The sequence below is a fragment of the Paramisgurnus dabryanus genome, chromosome 3, assembly GCF_030506205.2.
Source record: "Paramisgurnus dabryanus chromosome 3, PD_genome_1.1, whole genome shotgun sequence".
Lineage (NCBI taxonomy): Eukaryota > Metazoa > Chordata > Actinopteri > Cypriniformes > Cobitidae > Paramisgurnus > Paramisgurnus dabryanus.
In genome coordinates, this window is record NC_133339.1 from 41,527,055 (window position 1) to 41,544,401 (window position 17,347).

General features: G+C 36.7%; 1 long non-coding RNA gene across 1 annotated transcript in view; it reads left to right on the forward strand.

Moving 5' to 3' along the window:
• Positions 1-16,070: 16,070 nt before the first annotated feature.
• LOC135744991 (uncharacterized) overlaps positions 16,071-17,347 on the forward strand; it is a 58,483-nt gene continuing 57,206 nt past the window's right edge. Inside the window, exon 1 of the long non-coding RNA XR_010530912.2 lies at positions 16,071-16,361. This is a non-coding gene — a long non-coding RNA (uncharacterized lncRNA). The remainder of the gene's footprint in view (positions 16,362-17,347) is intronic.

Consider the following 17,347-nt stretch of genomic DNA (forward strand, 5'->3'; position numbering starts at 1 on the left):
CCGTATTTGTGCTCACACACACTGCCAGCTTCCGAATCTTCACCGCCGTTCTCCAAAATCTGCCGATATACAGACGGGGGTGGCTTCCAGAGGCCCACGCCGTCACTTTACACTCAAAACCGCAAACAGCGTATGATAGATGGTTCCTCCTAGGACCGTTAGCCTCTCGGTCTCTTCCTCAATGAAATGGATGATGCGGGGTAACGTCTGACAAGACACACAGCACTTGCCCAGCAACCCACAGCAATTACACAGCACCACTTCAACGTGAAAGGTTTTCAAAATACAAGGACTCACCCACCACACTACAGGTGTACACAAAGAGACGCCCGTCGTCCTCCACTTCGCTTGGGTTGATTGGGGGCGATGATAATACGGCCTGGATATTTATTCTGCTGCTGTGGCTGCTTAAAGCTGTGCTTGATTTGCTGATTACAGCCCTCGCGATGCTACACAGTAAAACTCCCAGTGTTAAATTAACACTGCTGGGAGCATATATGGTCCCACTCTACAGAGTGTTAAATTTACACTGAATCAGTGTTAAAATTAATGAGATAATGAAGTGATGATTAAGACATTAATGGTGAACACCTGCTGGTCATTCTGTGTCAAATTAACTTCATTTTAGAATTGTTCATGTCTCTAAGTTTTTATTTTATTTTTCTGGAGAAAGTAATACTAAAATAATGAAAAAGGTCAAAATATTAAATGCAATAGATATATAAAAACTGCAGTGTGTATATATGAGTCTATCTTACAGAGTTTTAAAAAGTTACACTGAAGCAGAGTAAAAAGCTGCAATCTTTAACTTTTGCCTCTCTATCATCATCTCTGTTTGAAACCCAAACTTACAACTTTGTTGTAGAGCTATTTTGTAGACGATGATAAGTTTAACTTCTAAACAACTGTTGTCAGAAAAAATAAAAGTGCTCAACTATTCCAGCATCCACACATGTGATTTAGTTGACAAATCTTCTTTCTGATACGATGTAATCACAAGTCAAATGGATATTTATCACAAAAATTATCACAATAAATCTCCAGTTTGTGTTTTAGATTCATTTGAAGTCACCATTATTGTGATTAGTGTTTCCTTTAGTTAGGTGTTTGTCCCTTGATCTTCACTAAACTAACTCTCCAATATTAGCAATTGCAACAGTGTTTCAATAAAAGCACTTGTTTGTTGCTTGATGTAGAAAAAATCTTATCAACCCACCTAAAATTGCTTGTTTTAAAATTATTAATATATGATATGATATGAAAAAGGTAAAGAAAAAAGCATAAAAAATGTTTCTCTATGCAAATGACACAGTTTTGGATAAGGGTGCTTTGATTCTATAGTTTTTTTTTTTTTTTTTTTTAAGAGAGACTTCATGACTTCGGATACAAATCTCAACAATGGTGACAGTAAATGGTAAGAAAGTTGCACAACTGTGTCATGTTGCAATGCATGATGGGAGTTATGAAAGAGTTTTCTACAATCCTGGTACCCAGCATGCATTGCGGCATGAAGCTTTGTTGTTGATTGTCACCATGGTTGAGTTTTATAGGGTGATTGTTGATGTCATGAAGCTTTGTTGTTGATTGTCACCATGATTGTGTTTTATAGGGTGATTGTTGATGTCTCAGGGTGTCCGACTGAAACCACAGATTAGATTTGTGTAAAAAAATTAACTTTTAAGGGTATGGATTTACAGCATAGGAACATCACAGGTTTGACTGAACATAAAAAAATGTAACTTACATTTAGTGTTTTTTTTAGTTTGAGATCAGTGAATCACAATATTTAACAACTACTGTAGCACACCAACAGTTTATAACTTCATCTGTGTCACCTCCATCTGCTCCAACAGATGTGTTTAATAAACACAATAAACAAAAGAAGGCCAACTCTAATCTTCAAGACTCAAGTGCCCAACTAATGGAAACACTAATCGGGACAATGGTGACTCACTTTATTAACCAGAAATACAGCTGTTGTATAGAGATTAAACTTATCATCCATGTAACTCTACAAGCAAGTTGTAACTTTAAGTTTCAAACACAGATGATGATAGAGAGGCAAAAGTTAAAGATGGCAGCTTTTTACTCTGCTTCAGTGTAACTTTTTAAAACTCTGTAAGATAGAATCATATATACACACAGCAGTTTTTATATATCTATTGCATTTAATATGTTGACCTTTTTCATTATTTTAGTATTACTTTCTCCAGAAAAATAAAAAAAAAAACTTAGAGACAGGAACAATTCTAAAATTAAGTTGATTTGACATGAAATGACCAGCAGGTGTTCACCATTAATGTCTTAATCATCACTTCATTAGCTCATTAATTTTAACACTGATTCAGTGTAAATTTAACACCCTGTAGAGTGGGACCATATATGCTCCCAGCAGTGTTAATTTAACACTGGGAGTTTTACTGTGTACCAGATGTCCGGTGTTTCCTCTTCCCGGTCTGGGCAGAACCAAACTTTCCCAACTTTTGGTTCCGCCCAAAAAGATCGTCACCTTGTGACACTATTGCTAAAAGAGGAGAGTTAGATCTGTGAAGGTCAACGGACAAATGCCTAATTAAAGGAAACGTTAATCACAATAATGGGGACTTCAAATGAACCCAAAACAAACACAAACTTAAGATTTTATGTGATACATTCTGTGATTACATGGAGTCAGAAAGAAGATTTGTCTACTAAATCACGTGTGTGGATGCTGGAATAGTTGAGCACTTGTATTTTGTTCTGACAGCTGTTTAGAAGTTAAACTTATCCATTTAGAAAATAACTCAAGTTATTATTATCTGCAAGTTATTATTTTATTTTTCAAACAGAGATGATGATAGAGAGGCAAATGTGAAAGATTGCAGCTTTTGAAGGCATACACCTAACAGTATTCATCTATTGCATTTAGTAATTTGTCTTTCTTTATCATTTTAGTATTATTTTCTCCAGAAAACGAGTTATCAAAATAAAAATGTAGAGACAGGAACGTTTCCAAAATGTAATTGATTTGACACGGAATGACCAGCAGGTGTTTACCATTAAGTCTTAATCATCACTTCATTATCTCATTAACTTTAACACTGATTCAGAGTTATATTTTTAACACCAGTCTTTTTTTACACCGATCTTGGTGTGGATTATATAAACACCAAATAGTGTTGATTTAACACTGGTAGAGTTAATTTAACACTGTGGATTTTCCTGTGTGGTATCATTCTGTCAGGAATGGTGGTGGATGAATCCAAGTGCAGACAGCTCTCAACTCAAAAGACTTTTATTAATAAACAAAAACTCCCTCGAGGGGGTAAACAAGACAAGACAAGACAAGAATTAAATAAAAGACACGGCAAAAACAAGACAAGACTCCTGACAGTGTCACACAAATACATACAATGATACCACAAAGACAAGAGACACAATGGCATTTAAATAGGGAAACTAATTAGGGGACAATAACAAACAGGTGAGGAAACTAATCATACATAATTAGGAAACAGGAGGGTAAGGTTAAGACTAAAGACAGGAGAGCACGTGTCACACATAACAAATAGGTCACGTGACTCTCCAGACAAACACAGAACACTTATATGAGGGTGTCAGGATCCTGGTACTAGAAACAAGACTAAACACATATAATGACATTCAGGATCCTGACCCTGCAAGTAAGCTTACAATGGGCCTGTATGGGCATAGCCTAAGGGCCCCGCACAGGTTTGCTCACTGGCGAAACGTTGGCCCCTTAGCGCTGGCCCTGCATGGGCAGCCCTCACTTAGCCCCCAGGAAGCCCTCACATAGAGAAATCCAGAGTTTAATGAACACTGCTGGATTTATATATTGTCCCAATCTTACAGAATGTTAAAAAGTAACAATGACGCAGAATTAAAAGCCCTGTTATCCTCTCTCTCACCATCTCTGTCTGAAACCTAAAATTGCATTTTTACATCTTATTGGTAGAGTCATTTTCTTACTTTAGGTTGAGATTTTGTTTCATTTAAAGTCACCACTATTGTGATCAGTGTTTGACTTAGTTAAACTTGACTCGTGACTCTTACATTGTTCAATTGTTTGATTGCTATAACTTTGCGAGTTTAAGACATGTTTGTTATAGCAGAGTGCGATACTTTGGTGGTGGTCAGTTCAGTAAATAAAGTCTAAATATCCTCATATAAAAACGTATGTATTAATTTATTGTTTGCACACTAATCAGAAGGATCTTTCTCTGACAATGTGATACTGTAGTATGAGATCCAGCTCTCTCTTAGCAGTTTGTCTTTCTAAAGAAGTTTGAAACACTGACACTCAAAATTAACTGCTTTACAACGTAGACACACAAATATCAAGAATCAGAGTATGAATCACAATGATGGTGACAATAAAATGAAAAGCTTCATGCTGCAATGCATGCTGGGTATCAACAAATTACAAATCTCATCCAGGACTCCCAGAATGCACTGCGGCATGAATAAATAATGACCTTTATTTACCATTTTCTTTGTCACCCTTGTTGAGATTCATACTCTGATTCTTGATGTCTGTGCATCTACATCATTCAGCGGTTAATGTTTATGTGCAAACTATCAAAATCCTTCAGAATAATAAACTGCTGTGAGAGTTCTGGACCTAACGCTGTAGTATTTCATTATTAACAGAAAATGATGCTTCTGATAAGGGGTAAAACTATATTAATAAATCTGCTCATTTAATGATTATGTTTGATGTTGTTTATGTATCAACCATCAATATTCAATTACTATTGCCTTTTCTTTGCTATAACATGTGTTTTAAACACACATAGATATAACAGCCAGAAAACACTATCAAGCCAACGGTCAAGAGTCAAAGTCCAATTAAAACAACCACTGATCACAATAATGGTGACTTTAAATGAAACAGCCAACATCTTAACATAAGTTAAGAAAATGACTCTAAAAGTAAGATGTGAAATGCAATTTAAGGTTTCAGACAGAGATGTTGAGAAAGAGGATAAAAGAGCTTTTAATTCTGCTTCAGTGTTACTTTTTAACACTCTGTAAGATGGGACAATATATACATCCAGCAGTGTTCATTTAACTCTGGGGATTTTTCTGTATGAGGGCTTCCTGGGGGCTAAGTGAGGACTGCCCGCACAGGGCCAGCGCTAAAGGGCCAACGTTTTGCCAATGAGCAAACCTGCGCGGGGCCCTTAGAATAGCCCTAAGTGGGCCCATAAAGGGCCATCGTAGGCTTACTTGCAGGGGACAGTACCATCTTATTAGAGATGTTTACCTTTAAGGTACCAGCTGTGAACAAAAATATTAGCCCCCTTGGTAAACATGAGCAAAGAAAGCTGTGAAAATAAATTCACAATGTTTCTCATTTTGAGTTTGAATAAAAAAAAAAAAAATATGATGTTAGACAATTGTGGGAAAAGTGTGGGGGGAATTACACTAAGAAATAAATGGTTTTCTCTAATACACACTGGATACAATTACCCCCCCCCCCCCAGAAATTTTTATCAGTAAAATATTTCTGACGTATATTCCCATTGATATTAACATTTTCTTAGCACATCAATGTGACTAGAAACATGATGTTGCCCAACAGTCATAACTTCCAGTTACACAGGAGAATAAATATGAAGTAACAAATTCATTTATCACAATGGGTAAAACCAAAGACTGTCAGCAAAAGATTGTTGAGCTACACAAAATAGAAACTGACTTTAAGGAAATAGGTAAACTATAGAAACAAACAAACAAACAAAAAACAAAACGCATTACAGCAGTCTTTTCAATACAGTGTCATTTATAGAGTATCTCTTTTATACGCTTTATTCTTCTTTTCTCATTTCCTTGACATGAAAATTTGACTTTTTCCATGTTTAACCCTTTAACAATTTAATATGCACCTTCAAATTCCTAAAACTATGGAATTCTTTGGTCTAGAAGCTGAATTTTGATCTTGTTTTAAGTACTATAATTGGGATCCCAGTGATTCAAACAACCTAGAAAATGTTAAAAAAATCAACCCAGTAACTTAGTTTTGGTAAACCATTCTCTGCAAATGCATGAAAAATTAGATAATTGAAATTTGGCTCTCCTTATGATGTCATAATGACATCTTATTATAATATTACCACCCCGTTAAACTGCACTATCCAACCACAGCACAGTAGTGATGGGCAATTTCGAAGCACGCTTCACGAGGCTTCGAAACATTTACGAATCTTTTGATTCGAATCATTGGTTCGGAGCTTGCTTCAAACTGGCCAGTCACGTGATTTTAGCAAACTAGGCTTCATTACGTCATAACTGTTTCGAAACGTTTTGAAAATCCGACAATTCACCAGTAGGGGGAGTTGATCACTAATAAACAGTATAGGTGAACTCGGGTCAGTTTTATTATAAAAGTTCATAAACATTCATCCTTCTGACTAATAACACTACCATTTGTCTACTTTTTGTTTATAGACAGATTTAATGACAAAAATGTGCATAATTAAAAAGGGAGTTTGTTTTAATGGTTTGTTTGCCATAAATAAAACTAAAAACACATTAAATACACTTTTAGTTATGTCTTAATTAAATTAAATAATTTATTTTTCTTAAAAACATATTTTTTGAACAATCTTGCTATTATTTTGTAAAAAGTGTAAAATATTTGGACAGATCTTGCTGCTTTTTTATAATAATCTGTTTTATTAAGTTTTTTAAATAATGTACATAGAAAGGGTAAGGAATGGAACTGAAAAGGATATAAATATATCCATACATACTCATAACATATTGACACATGCACATACATACATCACATACATAAAAAAAAGAAACAAAAAAGTAGAAAAAAAAGTGGTTTAATCATCAATTTCAATTGGAGTTATGGTCATACAAATTTTGAAAAACAACAAAGTCAGAGGTCTATAATAGAAGCCCAGATTTTCCCAAAAACATCAGCCCTGCCTCTTAAGGAATAAGTAAATTGTTCAAGTCATAGTGTATCATACAAGAGGAGTTTAAACAGATGAAATGTTGGAGATTTATGTTGTTTCCAATTGAACAGATTTTTTTGCTATGTAAGAGATTACACTAATTCTTTGTACAAATACGGGGTCATGTGTCTTATCAAATTCAGTCCCAAAAAGATATAGTACAGGCGTAAAGTCCAATGATGTTTCGAGAGCTTTAACCGTCCAATCATGTAATTCTTTCCAAAAGTACTCAAGCTTTTGACATTTCCAAAAGATGTGCATAATTGATCCTATACATGATTCACATCTGTGGCATTTAGGTGACACATTGGGATACATTTTGCTCAATTGAAGGGGGGTATAATAAATTCTATGCATAAATGTATAATTCTGTTCTATAATTTTGTTACAAGAAAAAGAAGTAAAACACTCGGGGAGGGGGGCGTGACGTGAACTCAATGAAGATGGCTGCGTAGAACGCGGGCTCCTTACAACTTTGCACATAAACTACCTCTAACTTCTTCAAAACTTGATTTTTTAACTCGGTCTCGAGTATGTCTAAGACCCTTTCGGCTAAGGAATGTGACTTTTTTTTCAAAAGCACGCACGCGAAGTGCAAAAACAGCTCTGTCTGCAGAAAACTCGAACACTGACGGTATGGCGGAGATAGCCGAGGTGCTAAAAGAGCTAAAAGGACTCAGATTTTGGTTTAAAGTTAGATGGTATAAACAACCGTTTGGGTGAAATGGCAAGTTCCACCCATGCCTTGGAGAGAAACCTGTCTGATATTAAGCAAAATGTTTCGGCTAACGAAAAACGTATTGAAGAAACTGAGATCCGTATTGCTACAGTGGAGCACAAGGCTGACACAACCGAATCTGCGCTAATTTCGGCAACAAAACGGATTGTACAGTTGGAAATGAAAACGGATGATCTGGAAAATCGTGGGAGGATGAAGAATATCTGAGTATTCGGTCTCAAAGAGGGAGCTGAAGGAAATAAAATCCTTATTGGATTTTATGCACGATATGCTACCTCAATGGCTGGAACTCGGACCAGAGAAATCATTTATCTTGGAAAGAGCTCACCGCACGCTGGCTCCTGCAAACCCCAAACAGAACAGAGCGGTGCTTATCCGCTTTCTCAGCTCTCAAGATAAGGAGTTTGTTTTGCGTACCGCGAGGCAGCGAGATATCAAACATGATGAATCCAAGTTGTCTTTTGTCCAGGATCTTTCAGCCGAAACAATCCGTTTGAGACTTGAATACAAGATGTTAAAAAGTTGTTTATCGGCATGGGGATTTTTCGTGGATACCATCAGCATCCGTGTAAGCTACGGGTACTTTACAACGGTAAGATCAAACTGCTATCTTATCCACGCGAGGCCGAGGATTTCTATCGCAATATCAGCACTGGTTAAACAGTGGATGGTCAGTTTTGATTTGACTTTAATGTTTCAAAAGAAAGAGGTGATGTGATTGTTGTATGCTTTTATTCCCTCCAACTAAGTTATACAAAGTTTTACTTTTGTTTCTCCAACTGACTTATTTAATTATGATGAATGTGGACAATAATACATAGTACCAGGTTGGACACATTATTCTATATATTTTTTTTCTATTTGACTTTGTTTGTTTTTTATAATCATTCACAGGGCCGTGCACAGACATTTTGAGGGGCAGTGGCCCAAACCAAAAAGGGGGCACTAGGGGAGGGCACAATTTATATGGTTTTAACAATATGATGTGTTATAGATTAGTATCAAATAATATAAGTGATTATAATGGAAAAAAGACTTTATAACAAGATTTAGAGTGTGACAAAACTTCTTAATATTCTATATGATTTACATTCTGAAGCTTTGAATCCATGTTTGCAATTTTGAACAGCTTTTGCAGCCTCCCTTCCTACTCTGTCTTTTTTTTTTTTTAAAAAACATTGTTTTTTTTTTTTTTGTCGACAAAGTGTGCCAACAGCAAATTTGGTGTTATTTATATTAGATCTCATCGGGTGCGCATTAGACAATCACTGTAATTCTAAAAATGTTTGCTAAGTTGTTAGCACTTTAAGAAGACAGAGAGCAAATCATTCACAGAAATACAAAAACATAGGAAAGCCGAGAAAGGTCATCCATATTTTTATTTTTGCTGTTTGTTTTCTCATGATCTCGAGATAACAAAAGTTGTTTTCTCGCTATCCAGACATAATAATTCAAATGCCATAATGTAATTTCCTGTCCATAATATTTCATTTATTTTGAAGTGGACTGCTGATGCATATGGAGTCTTCGCAGTTACCACGCGTAGCTAATTGTCGATAGACTTAATAAATAAAGTTTGATGTTCGTGAATTTAGGGACCATCTCTAAAGTGTACACGTTTCTATCTTCAATAGTATTTAACAGTTTATTTGAATAAATATAAAACATCTAAAAAAGTGTGCATTATAGTTGACAACCACGAACACTTTACAGTTGGTTTTGTGACTGTTTGTTGACTTTAAGTTATTCCATTTTAATGCTGTTTAAAGTAGAAACATATATGGAGTACTTTAAAGACGGTCCCTAAAATCTGTTTCATTTTGAGCGAATTCCTGAAGTAAAATCTCATTTGTTCATTCATGCTAATTTGCTAAATATGCTTTTGCTGTCTAAAAATTATGTTCTATTGAGTACACGTAAGCTTTAATCACATCACAAGAATACAACAGCTTGTTTTCTCGTGATCTCAACATAACAAAAGTTGTATTCTTGTGATGTGATTAAAGCTAAAAGATAACAAGAAAATTAAGTAGTGAACACGAGAACACAAGCAAGCAAAAATAAATATAGAACACGACCTCTCTCGGCTTCAAACTACCAAATACTAATTGAGCAGCTCAACAACTGAGGTAATGTAATGAATCTACCTGTTAATACAACAAACTGTCGTCTTCGCCTTCAAAGAGTGGACACAGAATGTGAGAGATGCTGCGGAGCGGGCGGGAAATCACAAAGTGGATTACCAGAAACAGTGGATCTTTAGACGAGCGGTAACAGAACACTTTGACTGGGGTTGGCGAGAGGGGCACCTCAGCCGATTAGGGCAGAAGGGCAGTTGCTCTAGCCACAGGACCACCCCCCTGTGCACGGCCCTGATCATTCATATAATGGGAGTTAAGTTTGTTTGAGTACATTATGAAAATTATACACTTACATTTGAAGTGCGATGTTGGAGGGGCACTCATCGTTTGCCGTACTAGTTAAGGGTTTCACGCATATTTGTTGTGATGGGGATTGTCTGGTCGTTTGGGGACCAAGCTTCTGTTCTTAGGGTGGGAAGGGAAGTTGTGTGGTTTTTTTTGTGTGTATATGTTTTTTTTTTGTGTATCTATTTATGGTCTTCTTGTGTTATGGTTTACACGTGATATTTATATATGGGTAGTTTACTTAATGTAATATCATTTAATGTCAGAGGTTTAGGTCATCCAATTAAACGTAAGAGAGTCCTTACTTTTCTTAAAAAGGAAAAGGCTGATTTAGGACTACTCCAGGAAACTCACCTGTCTAGTGAGGAGCATATAAAGCTTAAGAGCTTGGGTAGGACAGGTTTATTTATCAAGTTTTTCAAGTAATAAGAGGGGGACGGCAATACTTGTGCATAAAAACCTTCCTTTTATTTTTAAAGAGCAGCATAAAGATGATGAGGGTAGGTACATATTAGTATGTGGAACACTTTATGGTCAAGATTTAGTATTACTTAATGTTTATGCACCTAATACTGATTGCCCCAAATTTATGACGAACATTATTACTTTATTTACTCAATATAACACAGATTTTGGAATAATTGCTGGGGATTTTAACTGTTGTATGGATGCTAGTTTAGATAAATCTTCAGCCTGTGTATCTAATCCCAATGCTTCAAAAACTTTAATGACAGTGTTATGATCTTTACTGAGTCACAACAAAATAAGGGAGTCACCACACACCACTTCCAATTAATAAGAGAATTTATTAGTAGGACATACCATGTAGGACATAACATTAAGAATCAGTATAGATGACAATCAGTGTGTCAGTAGTTGTGTGCCAATGTATATCACTTATGAAAGTCAACAGTCCAACCATCCCATAAGACAGTGTTCTTCACTCCCAACCCTGGAGAGCCGGTGCCCTGCAGAGTTTAGCCCCAACCTTAATCAAACACACCTGCAAGCTAATCAATGTCTTCATGATCATTAGTGCTGAGTCCCAATTCGCCTACATATACTACGACCTAAAAGTATGTACTGTTTTTGTGAGGAAAACGTACATACTTTTGAGTGTGTAGCAAAAGAGTATGCACGTTCTGGGACATACTTCGATGACGTCATGCAACATGAACGAAAACGTGGTTGCCTAGTTACGCACACCACGACTGTTAACAATATTTCATTCATTCTTATAACTTATGTCCAATATAATTTTATTTACTATTCCCATCTTTTTTTCTCATAGTTTTTTTCACAATACATTTTACAATGTGTTCTACCAAGTTGAGGAGTGAAGCAGAGTGTCATTAGAACGAAACGCAGGTCGTTTGGAAGGCAGGTGGTTCTGACGTTCATGTCAATGTGTCTAACCAAAAAGCTACTTATTTTAAAGTCAAAATATTTGAAGTATATAGTATAACTATTGTTTAACGTATTTTATACTTAATTTTATACTTATGTATATAACTCAAAAATACCCAGATGAAAATGAACCATGCTTTTACTATAGTAAAAGTGTAGTAACCATGTTTCTTTCGTTGGACTAATAAAGTTAACATTTGTACAGCCACAGTATTACTACAAATAAGCAAGAGGGTCAGTGTGAGTAAGCTCCATCCTCCCGTACGCAATGGGTTGTTGGCAATATTAGCCGTTAGCAGAGGTGTAAAATCCATGTGCCAGGTGTAAAAGTTCTCTCCATTATTTTGTTCCAATCACCTGGATTTGCCAATTAGCAGTTTTTCAGCAGGATGTGTCCTCCTGGCTCGTTGGTGTTTTAAGCCCTCAACGAAGCCTTCAAGGCAGCGCTGCCTGGAACCCGAGCATTTCAGCCAATCACAGCACTGGTGCTACATATTGAGCCTCCCACCAGCTTCTGGCAGTTTGAGCTCACCGTTGGTCAGGTGAGTAGCGCAGATATGGTAAGATAGGAATGTGACTGTTTTCGAATTCAGCTCGAAATGTTTTGAGCGTTTAAGAGATGTGTTACCGTGTTTTCATGTGTCTGTAACACAATTTTTTTCGTGTCAGTTTCATGTATTGGTTGCGCAATTGTTTTTCCTATTTTCTTACCATTGTTGCTTGGGGTTTGGATTTGTGGCTTTTGTCCGATTTTTAAAATGTTTTCGTGCAAGGATAAAGTTGCGTTTGGCGTAAATGCGGATGTCTCTTAAGCATTGGTTTATATGTTTATTTATCAGAATAACCCAGAAGTTGGGGTTAAGGTGAGGATGTCATTTTATGTAACAGCAAGTTTTTCTAACCCCAATCACAAGCAACAATGCTGAGAAAATAAGAAAAAGAATTGAGCAACCAATACGTGAAACTGCTACAAAAACATTTGTGACACGGACACCTGAAAACACAGTAACACGTCCCTTAAACGCTCGAAACATTTCGAGCTAAATTCAAACACAGTCACATTCCTATCTTACCATATCTGCGCTACTCACCTGACCAACGAACTGCCAGAAGCTGGTGGAAGGCTCAATATCTAGCACCAGTGCTGTGATTGGCTGAAACACTCGGGGCACAGGGAGTGCCTTCCAGGCAGCGCTGCCTTGAAGGCTTCGTTGAGGCTTAAAACACCAACGAGCTAGGAGGTCACCTCCTGTTGAAAAACTGTGCTAATTAGCAAATCCAGGTGATTGGAACAAAATACTGGGGAGAGGACTTTTACTCCTGGCACATGGATTTTACACCTCTGTATAATGATGTGTTGTGAGTTTTGCTTTTTACCAGTTGCCATGTTCCTTGTTTAATATTAATTAAAGATTATCATTTTGGATTCATCATCTCTATCTCCTCCTTTATCCTCCACCACACCAACCGTTTCAATTTCACAATATAATTATATATTGGTTGAGTTATGGCTATTTTTTGGGGCTTCTGGATAAGTTGTGGGTGTGTCTCAAAACGTTCTGGGAACTAGGCAATGTCCTTAACACCAGCAGGGCCGTTCTGAGAGCGTTCTGTCAAAGTAAAGTCTACATGAAATATGGTCCCCTTAACATTTCCAGAACGTCCTGAATGTTCCGTGAAGGTCTGCCAAATAACGTCCTCCAACCATTTAAAGAACTCCATAACACGTTCGTCTCAGACCGTTCTGGGAATGTCACTAGAAAATGTCCTTAACACCAGCAGGGTCGTTTTTGAAAACGTTATGGGAACGTGAAATTTCTACCTAAAATATAGTTCTCTTAACATTCCCGGGACGTCCTGAATGTTCCGTGGAGGTCTGCCAAATAACGTCCTCCAACCCTTTAGGGAACTCCACAACACGTCCGTCTCGTAACGTTCTGGGAACTTTACTGGGCAACTTCCTTAACACCAGCGGGGTCATTCTGAGAACGTTATGGGAACGTAAAATTTCTTTAATTACAAAATTAATATACAAAACAAAAACACTGTTGAAGAATGTAGATGAAAATTTTTTTAAAGCTCACGTAACACACGCTGTTTCTGCATTTCTGATATTAATCTGGAGTACCTATGGAGTAGTATGACATCCTTTATATCTCTGAAGAGTCTTTAGTTTAATCAGATTTATAAAAGAAAGATTAGCTTTACCGAATCTTTCCGATAACGTACGAAAAAATGAAGAAGGAGGAGTTATAACAAGGGAGGAGCGAGTACGAGTCATGCAACACTATACAACACTGTTTTAACTTATGATTCACTACATGTTCGTGTCATTTATATAATATACACGCGCCTATTTCCAACATAAGACAGAAGTCTTACTTACCACGTGTAACTCGTCATGAAAATCCACCGCATCAAACACACACGCAAAACTCCGCTGCTAATCCGGATAATAAACTATATCCATTGTTTCCATAAGGCTGGATGTCTTCTCCTTACATCCAAAAACACACTTCTTGTTGTGCCATTGTTGACTTTTGAAATTAAACAAAGCTGAGTGGCGTGATAAGCTGTTAGCAAGCTCTAGCGTCTCCCGCTGACTGACGGCTGGGCGGGGTTTTCCGGGGGAAGTTTTCCGGCGGAAGCCCATATAAAGACGTATCGAAAACCCCTGAAACGTCAGTTATAACCGTAATCGAAAAAAATTAGCCGAAACTTGTACGAACCCTGGCGAAGTGCATTCGGCACAGAAATACTCTGAAACACGCCCAACTGCATTTTTGACACTTTGCCTACGTTTAGCATGAGGAAACAACTCTATAACTGTGTTAATAAGTCAGAATGCTTGAAATACCATTAAACCCCCCCCTTTAAGACTTTCTATAAATAGCAAAGATAGCATACATACCGTGTTTACTAACATATGTTACTATAGTTTTTGCCAAAAAAAGAAATCCTCCAATCTCTCTCTCTCTCTCTCTCTCTCTCTCTCTCTCTCCATGTTATCTTTATATTTTTTTCTGCCTAGGCAACATGTGGGCATAAATTGAATGGAAAGAACTGGAAGCATCTCTTGACATTGTCAAGCGAAAAGACATTCTTCAAAGCGGTGTAGTTCATGATGGGGATGTCGTTGATGTTAAATATGAAGATGAAAGCTCTCCAGCAATTGTTCTCAAGCTGAGTGGTAAATGTATTTTTTATTTAGCAAATGCTTTTAATCAGAAGAAGATAGTTATTTTAAAAATATATAGGAAATTTGACAATTAGGGTTAGACAAGTTAACAAGATATACACATTTAGATTTAAATTATTTTTATGCTTCTACTGTACATGTACAAAAGCTATGTAGCCTGAATCTAAACTATTCCTTTGAAATAACAAACCTTCTCCTGTACAGAAAATAAGGACAAGCTACTGGAATGTTTACATCAGATAGAGTTAGAGAGGAAGCAGAAAGAGGAGTGCAAGCTGACTGAAAAGAGAGCAGTTAAAAGGAAGCAAATATTTAGTCCAGAAAATAGTCCAACATCAAGTCCATAAAAGAGACCTAAAAAAGTACATTTTAACTTCCGGATAATATCTATTTATCATTATATTTGTTTGACAATTGCATGCTACTGAAGTTATCAAACTTTATATTTTGTCTCTTAATTAGGTGGGAAAACCACAAAAAGACACACTGTTGTTTAATAAAATACAGGAAAAAAAACAATACAATAAATGATATGAGAAGGGAGATCAAGGCCCTCAGAACAGAGAATCAGGAGCCTTAAGGCCCTGAACTTTAAACTAGCATTTTTTCTTTAATTTTAAGATATGTATTACAGAGTTTTTTAAACATTCAATCAGGGGCATCACTAGGCCCTTTTTAGGGGGGCTTCAGCCCCCCTAAAATTCTGCCCAGCCCCCCTAAAAAAATATTTGATTCATTAATTTGTGATTGCTTCAGTCCCCTATCTATAAAACTCTTTAGAAAAGGCGGCATGCTGCATCAAGTTTCGGCTCCTCCCCTGATCTGAGTCAGCATGGATTTAGCCCGCAGGGGGGCCGAGCAGAGCGAACATCAGGAGTACAGGGTGTGTGCAGGGCGGACTGGCGGCTGTTCTGACCTGCCGGCAGCTCAGGTTGACATGTGAAATAATATGATAAGAATAAATGATGACGGACCTCTTAAAGGGGTCATATGATGAAAATGTTAGCATTGCCACTTTGTAGGTGTGAGCAAAAATAGGTCATTGAAATTTGGCTTTCATTATGATGTCATAAGGATATCTTATTAGAATAATACCGCCTCCTTAATCTGAACTCTCCAACCACTGCACTGCCGTTTAGTGCAGAGAGAAAGAGAGAGAAAAGAAGGACTTGACAGCACAATTGAGTTTGAATTACAACAAATCACCATCATTGTGATCAGTGTTTGCACTTCATCCGCTCATTTGCATTTTAAAAAACACACCCAAAACGACACATTTTTGGACTTGACAGCACAATAGAGTTTCAATTACAACAAATCACCATCATTGTGATCAGTGTTTGCACTTCATCCGCTCATTTGCATTTTAAAAAACACACCCAAAACGACACATTTTTGCTCAAACCTACAAAGTGGCAATGCTAACATTTTCATCATATGACCCCTTTAAAATCTACGAGTCATTAAATCGCGGTGCGAAAATGCCACCACATGACCTAATGGCGGCAACCCGCTGCCTTTTTGGCTTTAACTAACAAATATGCAGCGCAAAGGAGAAGCAGAGAGAGAGACAGACGCAAGATGTTGCAAAATCACAGAAATATTCGCCAAGAAGGGAGCAGGTCAGTCAAGTTACCATTAAAAGCACACATCTACATATTGCTGATTGGCGTGATGCATTGCTTTATATACAGTGAGATAATTTCACCGGGTGATTGTGAAGTTTATCCTTTTATAAAACTTGTTTTTTGTGGAAAAACTGGATCAAAAGTGCAAATCAAGCTTTTTATGGCCATTTGACCTTAAATTTGCAGTTCTTTAAAATATATATTTTTTTAAATCTAATAATATAAGTAAAGTATAGATTGTTAAATAGCCTATGTTTGTTTCATTTAAAATATTAACATTTCAACATTTGAACTTCTTCCTTTAAAAAAGTGTATGCCAACTGTATTTGTCTGTGGTATGGTAGTATACATTATGTATTCCTAGTAAGTTTTTGAGGGTTTACCTTACAGACATAGGGGCTGTTTCCCAGACAGGGCTTAAGTCTAGTTCAAGACTAAAATGCCTGTTTGAGTTTTAGTTCTTAACTAAAAGTAGCTTGGACTAACATATCTTAAAAACACCAGTCACATTGTTTTGTCTCAAGATGCACACCTGTAATATTTTTGTAAGGTATGTTTGTAAAAACTACATAAACATCCTAATATAACTAAGGCCTAGTCCTGCATTAATCTAAACCCTGTCCTGAAAACCACATCATACTGCATCTTCCCAACTCACTTTTAAGGTATATCACTTGTTGGTCAGTCCCCATTTCTATATTTTAGATCTGTATAAATTTGTTCCCAGATTAACACAGCGGCTATATCAATTAATAATATTAACCTATAAGATAAAATGACAGTAAAACAGTAAAAACAGTAAAATGATATGTTTGTTCTGGAAACGTGTGTCGTGTATTTGCACAGTGAATAATGAATCAGGAAGTCTTCATTGTAAAAAAATTCTCCATTCCCAACTGAATATTTTCTAGTCCCATATATGAAACACAGGGAATACAATGGAATAGTGGATTGCAATAAGGTTAGTAGTATACAACCCT